This window comes from Panthera tigris, chromosome C1, assembly GCF_018350195.1.
Source record: "Panthera tigris isolate Pti1 chromosome C1, P.tigris_Pti1_mat1.1, whole genome shotgun sequence".
Taxonomy (NCBI): domain Eukaryota; kingdom Metazoa; phylum Chordata; class Mammalia; order Carnivora; family Felidae; genus Panthera; species Panthera tigris.
In genome coordinates, this window is record NC_056667.1 from 185,613,288 (window position 1) to 185,630,838 (window position 17,551).

At 40.1% G+C, this 17,551-nt stretch overlaps 1 protein-coding gene across 4 annotated transcripts in view; it reads left to right on the forward strand.

Moving 5' to 3' along the window:
- CASP8 (caspase 8) overlaps positions 1–17,551 on the forward strand; it is a 73,746-nt gene that overhangs the window by 39,314 nt on the left and 16,881 nt on the right. Inside the window, exons 1-2 of one of the 4 annotated variants that reach the window (XM_015540994.2) lie at positions 9,741–9,860; positions 11,378–11,497. The exons of 1 other annotated variant lie outside the window; for it this stretch is intronic. The gene's annotated coding sequence lies outside the window, so the exon portion shown is untranslated. Of the gene's footprint in view, positions 1–9,740; positions 9,861–11,377; positions 11,498–11,969; positions 12,359–17,551 lie in introns of those variants that run through there. 2 more of the 4 variants (XM_015540993.2, XM_042995053.1) reach the window with 2 other exon arrangements.

Genomic DNA, 17,551 nt, shown 5'->3' on the forward strand with positions numbered 1-17,551 from the left:
TTCCTTCCTAGCTTCCCTCTGCTGAATAGTGGTAACATCAATAATTTTCTTACCTTCTTCATGTTCCAAGTCAGATGCAGGCAGCACTCTACATGTTCCTACTGCTCCCAAATACCAGGGATTGCAAGTGAGACTCTTTCAAGAACTTCCTAAAGCATTCCACTTCAGTGGGCTTACTGTAATGGTCCTCTGAGCATCTGTGGTTCATCAAGCCTTCTGTTAGGAAGTACAGTGCAAGTCTTATCTTCTTTCAAGCACCCTGATCAATTTAAGTATCTAATAAAAAATTGAACTTTGCCCCAGAAGAGGGCTGACTTTTGCCTTTGGCCTCTGGGAGGTAATCTCTGTGACTTGGAATGTCCTTTTCTCCCCTGGGGGAGTTGGACTATGCCAGAAAGTTTAAAGATGTGATTTTTGGTGGGGGCTTTGGGTATCAGCTCAATCTCCCAGAAGGACTAGAGAGGCAGGCAGGCTGATCGCCACAGATCCCCAGTAAAGACTCTGGACACCAAGGCTCAGATTAACTTCCCTCAATGGCAGTATCCAGTGCATATTGTCACATCTCATCTCAGAGAGGAGTTAATGTTCTCCATGACTCCATGGGGAGGAGACAACTAAAAAGTCAGCTTTTGGAATCCTTCTGGACTCTGCCCCATCTGTCTCTTCCCTTGGCTAATTTTAATCTGTATCCTTTATAAGATACACACAATCACAACCATGTAATAATACCACAACCATGAATATAACAGCTTTCAATGATCAAACCTGAGGGCATTTTGGGGAACCTCCCTAAAGGTACAATTGCATCAGAAGTGAGGGTGGTTTGTGGACAGTTCCCTAACTCTGTTGTGGTCCCCCCACTCCCCATACCACCAAGCCATTGACTCCACTTTCTGTGGATACTGATTGGATGTTCCATAAATTTAACTCAATTCTGACACTACTTACCTGAAGATAGGGTCAGATCCCACAGGTTAAGGGCTCAGTTCCACAAGACTGCTCCTCCCACCTTCTACTTCAGTTGCCAATAGCAAGTTCAAGTTGTTACCTGTACTTCTGACTGACTGGTTATAAACTGGAGGTTCTCACAATCCCTTCTTTAGGTCCAACTGACTTGTTAGAGGAGCTTACAAAACTCAGAGAAACATTTTACTTACTAGATTGCCAGTTTATTACAGAGGATATTAAAGGAAATAAATGAACACCAAATAAAGAGATACACAAGGTGAGGTCCAGAAGGATCTTAAACACCAGGACTTCTATGTCCATGGAATTTAGGGCCTGACATATGGATGCATCTTCACTAACCTGGCAGTTCTTCAAACCCCTTCTTTTTCGGGTTTTTATGGAAGCTCCATTATATAGGTATGAATGATTAGATTATTGGCCTTTGGTGATTGATTCAAAATTCAACCTCTCCCTCCTCCCCAGAGGTCAAGAGGTGGGACTCCAACTCCAACTCTGCATTCATGGTTGGTTCCCCTGTCAACCAGCTCCCCCATTCTTAGGGGATTTCCAAAAGTCATCTCATTAACTAAACTCAGTTGTGGTTGAAAGGGGTTTGTTATGAATAACAAGACATCCATTTCACCATTATGGCTCTGAAGCAATTTCAGAACAAATGAAAAAAGACCAAATATTATAACAAAAGAAGCTCTAATAATTGTTATCAGAACTTCCAAATGTTTTGGGTGCTGTGAGCCAGGAAGAGTGAATGAAGACCAAACTATATATTTATTATAAATCATAACATCATACTAACTTTACACTAAGTATTTTTCCCCATCTCCCTCCTTACTAGGACACTGTTGACAAATGCAAGTCCTTTCTCTCCCACTGGACCCCCTCTTACCCATGCTTCAGTTGTCCTTTGTTAACCTTAAAAACAAAACTGTTATTTTACCAGCAAAAGATGGGTTTATTCAAGAATAGAGAAGTGCAATCCAGAAAAAGCAAGCTATAACAAAACCATAGGCAAGTCTGCAGAACAAAGGAGAGAAACACTCTTTTATGGAGGAAAGGGGGGAAGTTGGGAGGGTCTTTATAAACAAAGAGCCCATTGCAGTAAATTGGGAGTTAGGAGTACAGTGGCTTCTCATTGGTTGAATTGTGACAGTCTCTCATTGACTGGGCTGTTGCTGGGGAAGGAGGAAAGCCTTCCTTTCTCCTGCTGTGGTGGTAAAGTAATATCCATGTGCAAGATCTTTCTCTACTTGTTGGATTTGCAATTAACAATGTGTAGTAGGGGGTGAGAGCTCTCCCAACCTGCTGACTCCATTCTTTTTTTTTTTTTAAGATTCCTAAGTTTCATGAGATTAAAAAAAAATTTTTTTTAACATTTATTCATTTTTTTGAGAAACAGAGCATGAGCAGGGGAGGGGCAGAGAAAGGGGGAGACACAGAATCTGAAGCAGGCTCCAGGCTCTGAGCTGTCAGCACAGAACCGAACTTGGGGCTTGAACCCATGAACCATGAGATCATGAACTGAGCCAAAGCTGAACGCTTAACCTACTGATCCACCCAGGCGCCCCCTGACTCCATTCAGAATGAGGTTCCCTTTTGTTAATTTTCACACCTTCTGCTCTGATTCTCTCTCAAGGAACTTCATCTTCTGCTCCTGTAGACTATGCAGAATGGGATTGAAAATGTCAGAAAAGCAGTGTGGCTGTTTTAAGGGTAACTGCAATTTGTTTTAATAAGGTATGGTAAGACATGCAGATATGGAAATGACTGTCTTGAGGAGAGAGTTTATATTCATGAATCCCAAGAGGAGTGGCACACTATTTGGGTCCACATGGAAAAGCACCAGCTTGGTCAGGAGGCAGAGGGAGTGAGGGGGAAATGCAGGCATATTGTGATTTCTTAGGCAAGGAGTGGGTGAGATAGGGTAATCAGGCTTAGGATGAATTTGTTTCCATAATTTCAGTGAGCCCTGGGATATAAGGGGCTGTCCCTAGTCATTTGGTACCTGGCCTAGAGTATTAGGGCAGGGGAATAGTGGCCTGGAGTAAGAGATCTCATAAAAGAGGTGGTTGGGGATATGGACTCCGGATTAATTGATTTGCATATGAAAGACTTGTTCACAGGCAGCTCGTTTGCTCTCTCTAAGAATTAACTAGCTCTGGGAGTGGCAGTCTTTCCAGGATCAGCAAGGCTTCAAAATGTCAAAGCATCAAAAGTACAAAATAAAAGACATGACTAATATGTTGTCTTTTCTTATTACTATGAGGATGTGTTTAGCATATCCTCTATTATTTGGAGATACAACTGTCCTGACTTGTGGATATTTTGCTGAAAGTCTGAACTGTCAGGAAAATTTCATTTACTGCCCTTGCACAAAGAAAGAGGAAACAACAGGCCTGGCCATGATACTTTGCATCTCCTCTGATCTGTCCTTGGGGTCTTTCTTGACACTGTAGAGAAGGAAAAACTTTTCCCCTTTACCCCCCTACCTTCTCTGAGTACTTGAAAACTAGACCAATAAAAGATGAAAAAGAGGAAAAACAGTTTATTAATGCATCAGAGCACACCAAGTGGGAGAAATCTCTGTGATGGGTAACTCAAAAAGGTTAAAACTTGGGCTTTTATAGCATCTCAGCACAGAATATTATGTACAGAAGTGATAAGACAAAGGCAAAGGCTATTAGGCTTCTAAGAGCAGCAAACTGGGAAGGTAACTCTATGGAGCGAACTAAGTTGGTGCCAACTTTCCTTCTTTTTCTTGGTCGTAAAAATTCCCTGGGAGAGGGGATTGTGGCCGTCTTCATTTCTCAAAAGTTTCTACTTTTAATCAGATAAGGGATGCTCCAGAAGGCTTCTTTATTCATCTGTTGATTCTCATTTGTCTCTAACGCAAAATAATCCTTACGCCAAACGGGCATATTTTGGGGGGGCATGTTCTGATCTCCTATATGTTGTGTCAGATGAGAAGTGACTCATTTTCTCAGAAACCAGAAGTTTGTAAAACACTATGGTAAATTACAAAAGAATTAATTTTATAACCTAGCTTCTATGTCTACTCATGACCTTTTCTTTTTATTTTCTAACACAGTGAACTGTCACTGGGTGTTTAGCCAATGTTTGTTTAATAATGAGTGAATATGAATGTTACCAACACCTCTAATATGTTATGTAGAATGAATATTATCAGGACTCTTTCATTTAATCTCCTTCTGAATACCTTTAGAGAAAAGAAAAAGTCTAAAAGAAAAAATAACATGCCAAACCCTAGTGGCAGAAGACCCATTTCTAAAATCTAGCCCTTTTGCTCACAAACTGCCACTGATTGTGAGTGAATCAAACAGCCACAGCTCCCAGGGTCAGCCTCAGGGTCAACACGGCATTTTTACTCTTCAGCATTGTTGTTCTAAGAAGCCAAAATGGGCTTCAGAGTTCTTAAGAACTCTGCCTTAAATGCACATTGTCCCAAGCGGTATTAAACTTTAGCCTAGATGCATAGAGTGGTAATAGAGGATTGAGGTGGTTCATAAAGTACTGATGTGAAGAGAGCTACAAGATGGGTTTAGGTGAAAAAATTGTAGAACACATAAACGTTTACACAAATACGCAAATCATTTGTGCACAAATTAAAGTTAAGGTAAATATATGTTTACTTTTGGTTTTGTATAGAATATCCCAAGAAAGATAAATAAGAACTACATTAACCCTCCTAACACGGCAGTGAGTTATCATTCTGGTTGAATGTCTGTTGAGAGCAGGATTTGGTAGGAACAGACTATGGACTCTGACCCTGAGACAATACCTCTGGGGGAAGAAAGAGTGTCCTGTGTGGGGGAAGATACCAAACACACACTTTGCCTTCTTGACAGTCTCACCTGGGGCTTGCCTATGCCTGCACAGTAGCTGTCCTACTGAGGATGTGTATATTTTTATTATTTTTACTAATAGTTTTGAGGGAAAAAAAATCATTGCCCATTTAGAAAAAATGAATGCTTTGCAGTTGTTACTATTACAGATGTTCTTGAAATCCTTCTATATTGGGAACAAATAAAATGAATGTCCTTTGTGGAAAGTGAGAAATGACTTCTTTTAAAATAGAGAAAATATATGTTTTGGAGAACAATTCACCCATCTATTTTAAGAAGCAGTCGCTAGGGCTGTATGTAGATGCAGGAGCTGTGTAGGCCCAGCTCAGTCACTGCATCTTTCTGAGAGCTTCAGTTTCCTAAATGTTTTTGTAACACCTGCTCTGCCTGCCTTGGACCAAAAAATGTGGTTACCGACAAGGATCAAATGAGATAAAGTAAGAAAAATGCCTTAAATTAAAGAAATTTAAATTTAAATTTAAGGAAACTGCATCGTGCCTAAAGAATATATTGTTATGTCATTAAAAGTGGCTCTTGGATTGTGGTGATGGTTGTACAGCTATGTGAATGTACTTAATGCCACTGAACTGTACACTTAAAAATGGTTAGGATGGGGGGCGCCTGGGTGGCTCAGTCAGTTAAGCGTCCGACTTTGGCTCAGGTCATGATCTCGCGGTCCGTGAGTTCGAGCCCCGCGTCGGGCTCTGTGCTGACAGCTCGGAGCCTGGAGCCTGTTTCAGATTCTGTGTCTCCCTCTCTCTGACCCTCCCCTGTTCATGCTCTGTCTCTCTCTGTCTCAAAAATAAATAAACGTTAAAAAAATTTAAAAAAAATGGTTAGGGTGGTAAATTTTATGTTACACATATTTTACCATAATAATTTTTTTTTAATTTTTTAATGTTTATTTATTTTTGAGACAGAGGGAGACAGAGCATGAGTGGGGGAGGGGCAGAGAGAGAGAGGGAGACACAGAATCTGAAACAGGCTCCAGGATCTGAGCTGTCAACACAGAGCCTGATGCGGGGCTTGAACCCACGAACCGTGAGATCATGACCTGAGCTGAAGTCGGCCGCTTAACCGACTGAGCCACCCAGGTGCCCCACCATAATAATTTTTTTTAAATGGCTCTTGACATTTGTCTGTAGGGTTTGAGGTGCTCCATTTCTTGGGAAGCAAGACAAGGACCCTCACCTTGTCTAGGCTCAGGCTTTCAAGAAAATATAGAAAAAGTTAGGCTGATGGCATAAATATTGGCCCAACATTGACCTCAGTTTCCTCCTTTCTAGATCAGTGGTACGTATTCCTCTCTGCAGTAGTTTCTTTTAGAAAGTAGAGGGGGCAGGTATTGGTAACCAGCAAGTTGCAGAATATACATATTGAAATCAGTGACTATAAACTCTTCCATCTGCCCATGACTGTCTAATCATCTCAATATTGAAACAAAAATCAAAAGACTTAAAATCCCAACAGTTAAAAACTTTTAGATAGCTAGTTTTAGTTTTAGATAGCTCGTTGAAGGGAATGAAATAATGATTGGAATGCAATCTCTTTTCCTTTCTCTTACCACTCCCTAAAAGGAGTCTAGGGCCAGAGCCAAGGCTGGCTGCCAGAGCCAAAAAGGGCTAAGAGGTGGGGTGCCTGGGTAGCTCAGTTGGTTAAGCCTCAGACTTCGGCTCAAGTCATGATCTCACAGGTTAGTGGGTTTGGGCCCACGTTGTGCTCTGTGCTGACAGACGGCTCAGAGCCTGGAGCCTGCTTCAGATTCTGTCTCCGTCTCTCTCTGCTCCTCCCCTGGTCGCACTCTGTCTCTCTGTCCCTCAAAAATAAATAAAATGTAAAAAAAAAAAAAAAAAAAAAAAAGGCTAAGAGGGGTCCACAAACCAGACCGCCTGGACTGTGGGTCAGTTATATACAACTTTTTAATAAAGAAGCAACAAAAGAATATGCACATTCCAGGGATTTTTGTTTCGTGGTTAGTATTTGTCTTTGACTAATGTCCTCTAGTTCAAGTCCGGATCAATGGCAAGGGTGTGCTTCAGTTACTTGAAAGGAAAGGAGGTTAATCCTTCTAGCCTTTCTTAGGAAGAGTTATAGATCCAAATTTGCTTTTAGCAGATTAGTAGACATGAGTAGGCCTTCAAGTGGGAGCTGAGATTCAGGAAGGTGGAAAGCACTAAGGCAAGCTAGGCTGTCCTTACCCTGCACTGGATGGGGACCAGCTCCCCCAAGCCCTGCTGCAGCTGCAACATTTTCAGGTCTCCCAGCTTCCCTGGGACAAAGGACCATGCACATTACTCATTTTGATACAAATAATCACACACACACACACACACGTATCTCAAGACTGAAGTGAGAAACTGGGTAAAGCATGTGACTTAATGATCCTTATAGATCACAGTAAGAGTTTAACCATCTTGAGGTTCACATTTCACTTGTTAGTTATTCATCTTTGTTTTTAGCAAAAGCTAAGACTGGGAGACCCTAAGATCAATACTTTACAAATGACAATGAGACCTCTTCAGTCATTCTCAGCATAGCCCCCTGGATATTTCCAGTAACTCATCCATTTCTAACAGGCAGGGCCTGATTGCAGACAGGGGGTGGGGGGAGGAAGATGAGCCCAAACTCTCAAGTGAGACATTCCTGAGTTTGTGTTCTGGCCCTGGCATTTGTCAGCTGATTGACACAGAATTCTTTCCTTATCTGTACTATATGTCTAATAATTCATACCCATTATACAGATGTTGTGAACTTAAGTAACAATGGTAGGAGATGTTTGTTGACAACTGTTGAACTCTTAAATGCTTGATCTGTTTTATCCCTTGTGATTCTGCTCAGTTAGGAATTCCAAAGCTGGGATCTGAAGATTGGTATATTTTTAAACCTCCCCAGTTAATTCTCAGATCAGTTGAGAACCATGGTTGCGTATTAATATTTAGACAATGATTAACTGCTCGGGGTCTGAGAGATTAACAGACCTCATTCCATCACCCACTAGCTATATGCACTTGGCCAAGTCTCTCAACCCATCCAAGCCTCAGTTTCCTCAACCATAAAATGGGAGCAAAATATAGCATTCACTTTTGAGAATTGTTCAGAAGGTAAAATAAGTTAGGTGACTTATTTTAGGTTAAGTGACTAACCTAAAGTTAGGTGACTATGCCTGGCATGCACAAAATGTTTGATAAATGTTAGCTTGTGCCATTAGGCCAACTCACTTTTCTTAGGTGACTGAGAACTCAAAGACCTTTTGACCTTTGTGCATAAGTGACTCTGTTTTAGTTTAAATTTATTGCTCTTCCATCTACATTGTTCATTTTAAATTCTAAGTGTTAGGGAAGGCAGACTAGTATGTTACAGTGGAAAAATCCTTGTGTTTGGTCCAACAAGATTGAGTTTGAATCTATGTATCCATTTGAGCCTCATGGGAGAACAATCCCCTCCATTGTGGTGAGAATTGGAGATAATTCGTATAAAGGGTACAATATATAGGTATTGCATTATTGCCAGCGTTTTGGTTCTAAAATGCACAAGATTTTGCAAAAAGGAAGAAAGCCCTTAAAAAATTTCAAACAGGAAACAGAGGGTGGGAAGGAGATAGAGGATGAGGAAACCCCTCATGGGGTTTGAAGCTGCGAGTCCTGGGGGACAAATCTCCATGTTACCACCACTCTGGGCTTAGGGATGGAGGAGGCACTGGTTATTACTAAACCTAAGAGCATGGCCAAGGAGCAAATAGTGTTGTTATCCCTACTCAGGACTGGGCCAGACCCACCTGTTTCCTTGTGCAGGATTTCCCATTTCAGCTAGAGGCTGGCTTTGACCCTAGAAGAGCCCCTGCTATATGAACTCATGGGTGGTCTATGGTTTCAGCATTGAGATTGGAGAACAGAGGGACAATTCCTCTCCCTGGACTTCTTGAGAAGGAGAGTGACATTTTACTTGATACAGGCAGTCTTAGACCTATCTTTGGAAATTACAGGCGTTATTAATACTAAATGTAGTCAATGTAAATGCTTCCCAATAAAACATGCCCAACTTCTAGGTGCAGCAGCAGGGAAATTTTTCCCTTCTTCCCTTCTAGGTTCTTTGGCTAGTCTAATAATTAAATTGACACAGATGGATTAACAAGAGAAGAACAAATTTAATTTCATACCTATGGGAGCTCATAGAAATATCAGACTCAAAGAAATGACCAAAGCAGGCAGCTTTTATAACTTGTAGGCAAACAATAAATTTGTGAAAAATTGACAAGAGAAAGAAGTTTGGGATTGGAGTAGTAAATTGGTGAGGAAATAATAAGGTTTGCTTATTCAAACTTCTCAGCTTTAAATTCTCTGTCCCTTGTAAGGATAAGGATACCTTTCTACCTCCTGGTACAGGGAGGGTACCTTTCACATGGCAGATTTATATCCTGCTTTCAGGGGGAAAAGGAGGGTCAAAGAGTCTTTCTTGCATTGATTATTTCTTAAGAAAGTCTAATTAAAAATAATCCATATGCAAGGTGGTATATTTTGGGGTGGCATATTCTGCCCGCCCCCCTCACTAACCAGTTAGTTTAAATGGTGACACATTGTCTCTGTCCCTCTTCTGAATGGCTGGAAATGGGGCATCTGTTCCTTTAAGAAACATTTCTTCTTAGAGTGAGTCATCTCTGTCCTCTTGCTTTAGGAATCAAGTTTATTTTCTAATTCTTTCTGTTGAGGAATTTTCTTTTTGGCTTGCCGAATACCAGATGCGGCTCTTGTCCCTTGTGATTTTTTTCAAGCCTTGCTGAATTTGCTAATAAGTTCTGAATGTCGAGAACAGGAAGTGAATCCCCTGGGGAGGCAGAAAGTGGAGTTATCGAAAGTAAAAGAAAACTTCTTCCTGGAGGTGTTTCCATCCCCACCCCACCCCCATCCCCACCCTGTTTCATGGGAATTTTCTCTGGTTGTGTGGAAAAGCCTTAGGAATTTGTATGAAATTAGGCAGTTCAGGGGTCCTGGCATCGGCACTTGGTGACTGTGATGTCGCTGGGACGGGGTGGAGCAGGTGAGTGCCTGGTACAGAGGTGGCTTCTGAATACCATGTTTCCGGGACTCACTCAGGGGGCAGAGTGGGCACACCTCAGGGTCCTGCCAGGGCCCCAGACCTCTGAGCAGGGTTTCCCTCTGAACCATAGCCTGTGGCCTTGCTACTTTTTATCCCTGAAGGATCTCCAATTCCTTTGCTACATTTCTGTTCTTAGTGTCTCTCCCCCTCTCCCCCAGCCTTGAATACAGATACAATGTCTCTTTCCTGCTGGGTCAGTTTGGAGATTCATTTTTTACCTACTTAATTTGTTTTCTTTTCCATTTGGGCAGAGGGTTGAGTTAATTGTCAGATTCTCCCCTGCCCTGTTCTAGGTATTCTCTTCCCATTCCTCTCCCACCCCACTTCCTACCCTCCCTACTGCCTCCCAAAGGCTGCTCTAAATCTTTTGATAATATCCCTGAATTGATCTATATCTTTGCAAAACATATCATTGTTTTGTGTATATACCCAATTTCTTAACTATGAACTGGAACTAGTACATAAGTTTCCTGATCATTAAATGGGATTCATACTACCTCATGAGGATTCAAGGAAATAATACAAGTTAACTACTTACAACAGTGACTGGTACTACTAAATTCCCAGGAAGTATTAGCAATTATTACTAAGTATTAGTATTATTTAAATTGTATTTTGCTCGTTCTGTTTCTTTTTTTAAAGAGCAAGGACTCTGGGGCACCTGGGTGGCTTAGTCGGTTAAGCATCCGACTTCAGCTTAGGTAATGATCTCACAGTTTGTGGGTTCAAGCCCTGCATCAGGCTCTTTGCTGACAGCTCAGAGCCTGGAGCCTGCTTCAGATTCTGTATCTCCCTCTCTCTCTGTCCCTCCCCCGCTTGCACTCTTTCAAAAATGAATAAATGTTAAAAAAATATTTTTAATTAAAAAAATTAAAAAAATAATAAAATAAAAAGCAAGCAGTCTGACACTTGAAGTTCTAGGTTTTGCCAGGTCCCACTTTCTAACTCCTACATAGTATTACATGATGGATAGTGTTCACAGTCCTATAGAAGGACTACATAAATTGCCCACCAATCCTCGGGTTGATCCAACCGGCAAACCTTGGCCAATATCTGATAGGTACAAAGTGGGTATCATGTTGCTTTATTTTGCATTTCTCGGGTCATTAAAACTTTTGAGCATCACCTTGTACACTTTGGCTGTTTAAGCATCCCTGTCAAGGAACTCCATGTTCATAGCCATTGTCCCTTTATGGGGTTTCTTCTTCTCCTTGATTTGCAGGAAATATTTGTAGGTTATAGATATTGCTACTCCTGTGGCAGGTTCTGGGAACACAGACACGAAAGATATGGTCCCTGCCCTTCTGAAGCTCACAGCCTAGCACAGGGACTGGTCACAAAACAGTGGAACAAATGCTGGGGTGGATGCTCAGAAAGCATCAAGAATCAGGGAATACCTCCTAGGCTATGATTGAGCTACTAATAGGATTTCCTTCTGTTGCTATGTTCTCACTCAGACTTTATGGGCAGAATCAAATGGTAGCGAAGGGCATCGATATTACCACGGCAACTTTACCTAGCCCTCTACAGGTGAGAAGGAACTTTCAGATACTTTGTGTAATCCGCTCAGCCCTAAGGTGAGTCTCTGCCTTCTGAAAGCTTATATTCTATTTGGGGAAAGAAAAAAGGAAGGGAAATGTTTGTTTTTTTTTCTTCTTTTAACCTCAAAAAACATTTCAACTGACTCACAGCAAAAAGGCTGGGCTAATGTTGTGTTTTGTTCAGTTATATCTCCAGGGCCCAGACTATGGTAAGGACCCCAGAATTCTTCTCTTTGGTAAGGTCATCTGGGCCTTTCAGGTGAAGGGCTTTTGATTCTAGAGTTTTCTAGGCTACTGAGGGTGGGGTCTGGTGGCCTCCTGGCCCATGAAGGTGATCTTTGTATTCTATGTAGATGGGAAACCAAGAGAGTTAGCTGTGGGGGTTAGCAGACCCTCTCAGAGCCATGATGAGGGCTTTGCAGTTATCAGATCTCGCAGAAGTGCTCAACTGATATTTATTGAGTGAAAACATTAAAATCTTCATAATGAACTCTGAAAAATCTGTGAATTCCTGAAATATGGAAAGAAAGTGTTCGTAGTTACCATTCAGTCCAAACTTTCTCATTTTGGAAGGTGGTAATGAGGTCCCAAAGGCAAAATGACCCGTCCAAAATCTCGCAGACAGAGTCAAAGCTCAGGGGGCCAGGTTCCCCACCCAGCCCCCTGTCCCATGTTCCTCTAGGACTCTTTTGAGCTCTGGGAGGAGGTGCTACTCGGAGGCGAGTTGGCCTCAGTCAGCCTATATGACTCAGATATTTCAAAACAGGAAGTAGAGCGAGCTGTGCCTCGTTCTTCCTCAGTTCTTCTGAAGCTCTTTCTTTAGAAACATCAGGAAACAGGGGTCTGTGAAGAAGCTGCTGCCACTGTGAGGGTCCCAGGATTCGCTTCTTTGCTAAGGTTGGTTGGGCCTGCAGGGAGAAAGGGCCTTTGATTCTGGAGTTTTCTAGGCTGCAGAGGGTGGGGAAACCGCAAGAATTAGCAAGCAGTCCTTTTGAGACCCACGGTGAGGGCCCTACAGATTCTAGATCTCAAGGCCCCCTCCAGCTTAAGTTCAGTTTTTCTGGAATGATCCAGGTATAACTATACAGGGAACCTCATCCTTAATCAAATTGTGACATAAGCAGTGGTAGGGTTGGGACTCTGGAATGAGATCACACCATCTAAATCCGCGTTCTAGCACATACAGTTTTGATTTATAAGGTTCTGATCCGTTCTGTGCCAAAGTGGATTTATTAAGAATTCCTGGTTTTGTGTTTTGGGAGGTTTTTTTTGCCTTAAATTTTTTTTTTATTATTTTAATCTTTAAACATATTATGATTACATGCCTTTTTTGGTTACATTCCTTCACTGGCTTCCATCTGCAAGTAGAATAAAATCTAAATCTTTGCACGGCTTGTCATGGAAGCCCTCAAGTGAGATGTTCAAATCTGAGCTTGCCACCTCTCTTACTAGCTTCTTTCTAAACTTTTTTTTTTTTACGATAGTAACATGAAGATGATAATACCAATTTCTTCAGAGGCTTGTAGTACGAGTCAAAAAATATTTTTATGTTTATATGCATATGTTATAAGCGCCTGTATATCATAATAAACATTTATATCAAATACTCTGGGGCATAAATTTATCATTAAAAATATTAAAGATACTTATATGTTGTATAATACAAATATACTTACGTGGATTTATTATTTAACAGATATTATTTAATCAAAAGTAAAAGTAAACTTCCTGGAGGCCATTCCTTTCTTCTGGCTTATATATATTATTCATGAAAATATTCAAATTTATGTATTTCATGTATGTATATAAATACACTACATATATGCATTTATACACACACACACACACACACACACACACACGTGAATATAGTTGGAAGGAAACCAAATGTAACCAAAGAGTTATCTAAATGGTGAGTTTCTAAGTAATTTTTCTTTTTCTTTTTATACTTTTTGGTACTTTCTCTAAGGGGTAAGTGTGACTTTTACTATTTTAAGATCAGAAAAATACAATGATAAAAGTTCTTTTAAAAATATTACTGTAACAAAGTTTCTAGCTCCTGATCTTATGTGGTAAACCTAGGTCCCATAAAACAAGGACCATCCCCCAGTCCCTGTATCTACCGATCTCAGTGTCTAGAGGTGGCTCCTTGGCCAGTAGTGTAAAATTCTGTTGCAGCTGATTCTTTTCCAGGCACTATGACTAGAGAGATGTATGACCTAAACAAAGACTGAATATTATGCCATAGTGTGTCCTGTAAAACCTTGGCCAGAAAAGAAGCCTCTCCAGCATTTTTCCAATGAACTCTCCATTTTGATGTGATGCAAAAATCATTTAGAAAGCATTGTCTAATTATTGCAAAGATAAGAAAATGCGATGAGGCAGCTACAGAGGACAGGAGCCAAGGGCCAATCATATTATAATCAACCTCAGGTCATCCTGGCCTTGTATTGTATGATTATTATTATTTATATACTGTCAGAAAATGCTATTAAATATGTAACAGACGCCTTAAGAAGGCTTCAGTAGTTAGTACTTCTAGGAAATTATTGTAAGAAAATAATCAGAGTTGTATATGGAGACAGACATTTCAAGATCTTATTCTAAATGTAAGCAGAGGCTGTTATATAAATTATGGCCCAATCATATGATTACGTACTTGACAAATTTTAAAAGCCGTGCAGTAGAAGAAAAAATGAAGATATCAAGATGTACTTACAATATTACCATTGGAAATATCCACTTATACCTCAGAAATATGGTATGATAAAATACAAGGGAAAATATAAATACGTAAAATATTTGGTAGGAAAGATAGTAAAATATTAGATAAAATATCGATTATTTCGATATTAAAATATTATTATCTTTGGATGGTGAATTATAGACAGTTTTTATTTTCTTTTTTATCTTATCTGTATTTTCTAAAATGAATACAATGAGCATTGTTATCAAAAAATTTGTAGAGGGAAGAAAAGAGAGTCTGCTTTCATTTGATTCTTTGGTTCATTTGACTGTGTAAAATGAGATTTTAACAGTGGTTAGACCTGATAAAATTTTTAAGGACATTGGAGCTAATGGTGCTAAACAGGGCTGGACCTAGTTTAGATCCTTTCCAACTTATGAATGAAAATGGGCCTTTAAGAGGTGATTTTAATTTAAATATAAGTCCTTGTAGAATAAGTAATGCATGCACCTAGTAAAATCCAAACTGTAAGCCTTATTTTCTGCCTACCCCCTGGCCTCGTCGTCCACTCCACCCCTGGGCTTCTAGTTCGTCTCCTCTGAGGCAAACCACTGAAGCAGCTTCTTGTGTATTCTATTCCAAGATCTGTGAATACACAAATCCATGCACCACTTGATAATACATTGTATAGATCTTCCCATTCTTTAAAAATATCTGAGTAGAGTTTCATTGAACTTCTGATATTGATAAACAGTTGTTTCTGCCCTTTTGTTCTTTCAAGCAGTACAGACATGAATAGCTTTGTACATGTTTTTAAGTACATGACGTTTAAGCTAATGTAGGAAAAACTCCTAGAAGTTAAATTGTGAAGTCATTTTATATTTTTACCGATATGACCAAATTACCTACCTACCTGTTTTTATTTCTACCATCTCGCAACATTGTGTATTGCAAGTTTTGTACCTCACCAATTTGGCAGTTGAAAAATGGTCTTTTGTAATTTCAACTTGCTTTTTTTTTTTTTTTTCTTGGTGAATGAGGTTGAATATGTTTTCAAATGTTTGAAAGCCATTGGTTTAAAAAAATAAAGCCACTGGTACTTACTTTTCTCTGAACTCTGTGCTTACGATGCTTATGAACTGTGTGCTTACCTGTTTATGCATTGGATTGGATCTCTTTATCTCTTTTATCTCTTTTTCAAAAAAAATGGACTTACGGGAGCCTTATTTTAAGAAAGTAGGTCCTTTTTCTACTTTTTTCCCTAAGTGCAAGATTTATTAATTTTTAAATTTTGCTTGGCTTATTTTTGTAGAATATTTTGGTTATTATTTAAGGACATTTATCAACCTTTATTTGTTGGTTTCCAGGTTTTCTGTTGTACTTACAAAGGTTCTTCACCACAGCATGATTATTTTAAAAAATCGTCCTGTATTTCTTTCCTGAGTATTTTAATTTTTGGGTTTGAATGTCTGGTCCATCTGCAGCTTATTTTAATGTAAGGAGTTCAGTTATGGTCCATTTGTTTGTTCTAGAAGCCTGCCCAATTGTTTTAACACCATGTGTTGAAAAAGCCACCTAAACGTGGATAGCCCTTTCTGTAGTATGTTTGGCTTGGCCATTTTTCATTGTTAACTGCTAATTAACACATTAATTTCTAATTTCATTGCTAACTTCTAAAAGAGAATATGGACTGAACTATTTCTGCTCTTTGGAAATCTCACATTAAGATTTTCTTTGTGGACAGTCTTCGTGACTATTTGATACGTGTTTGAAAGGACGTGCATTTGCTACTGGGAGGAAATACTGTTACAGTTTGTCATTTGTACCACCTGGATATTCCAGTCTTCTACTTAGTCTATTAGACTTTTTATTTTCTTTTTTTTTTTTCTTTTTTTTTTTTTTTCAACGTTTTTTATTTATTTTTGGGACAGAGAGAGACAGAGCATGAACGGGGGAGGGGCAGAGAGAGAGGGAGACACACAGAATTGGAAACAGGCTCCAGGCTCCGAGCCATCAGGCCAGAGCCTGACGCGGGGCTCGAACTCACAGACCGCGAGATCGTGACCTGGCTGAAGTCGGACGCTTAACCGACTGCGCCACCCAGGCGCCCCTAGACTTTTTATTTTCTAAGAAAGGTGTGTGTGGAAGTTTCCTTCTCCTTTGGGGGCAAATAAGGTCTCTGAGTTCTCTTAAAGTTCTTTTTTAACGTTCAAGTTCTTCTAATACGTTCTTTTCTTTCAAGAACACACATGTGGTAGTGCCGCTCCTCTCCCTGGTCTCCTTTCCTGGTTAATCTGCCCTTGGCATCCCAGACAGCCTCGTTTCCTGCTCGTCCTTCACTTACTCTCTTACAGTACCTTAAACCCAAGAACACACCCAAGTGTTTTTACAGTAGTTTCATTTTCACAGACACTATCTGCATACATTCTTCATAACGTATTACAGGAAAAGGGCAATTCTCCTTCCTCACGTCTTCACCCCCAAGTCCTAGTTTTCTCCTTCATTTCACAGAAGAAACTTTTGAATTTGGTATGTCTCTTCCCAGAACCTCCTTACCTTTTTATTTTCCGCTTTTGTATGTGTATCTGTAACCACTGAAAGTGTAATAGTACTGTTTTGAGTATTTTTTAAAAAGTGGATGTATGATTTTTAAACATTTTTTTAATGTTTATTTATTTATTTTGAGAGAGAGGGAGAGAGAGAGAGAGAGAGCGAGGGCTAGCACAAGCACCAGAGAGAGGCAGAGAGAAAGAGGGAGATAGAGAATCCCAAAACGGCTCCATACTCTGAACTGTGAGATCATGACCTGAGCCGAAATCCAGAGTTGTCTGCTTAACCGACTGAGCCGCCCAGGTGCCCTGATGTATGATTTTTTTTTTAAATATTGCAATTTCTTTTTCTGTTTTTTTTGTACTGTCATAATAACACATCTTGGATAGCTATTGTTTTTTATTTCAGAAGATGGAGTACATTTTCTTAACTGCTGCATAATATTCTGTAGTATGACCATACCTTGTTTTATTTAGCCATTTCTTTATTGATGGACATTTGGGGTGTTTCCAGTTGTTCAGGGTTACACATTGTGTGGTGGTGACACTCCATGCACATATCCTGTTTAGCACACGTGTGTTTCTATGGAGTGTGGTTTAAGGAATGAGCTTGCTAGTTTGTTCCCTTATATGTCCAGTGAAGTTTGCTGCATTAAAAAAAATTTTTTTTAATGTTTTATTTTTTGAGAGAGAGAGACACACACACAGAAAGTGAGCAGGGAGGGGCAGAGAGAGGGAGACACAGAATCCAAAGTAGGCTCCAGGCTCCAAGCTGTCAGCACAGAGCTCAACACGAGGCTCGAACCCATGAACCCTGAGATCATAACCCGAGCTGAAGTTGGACACCCAACTGAC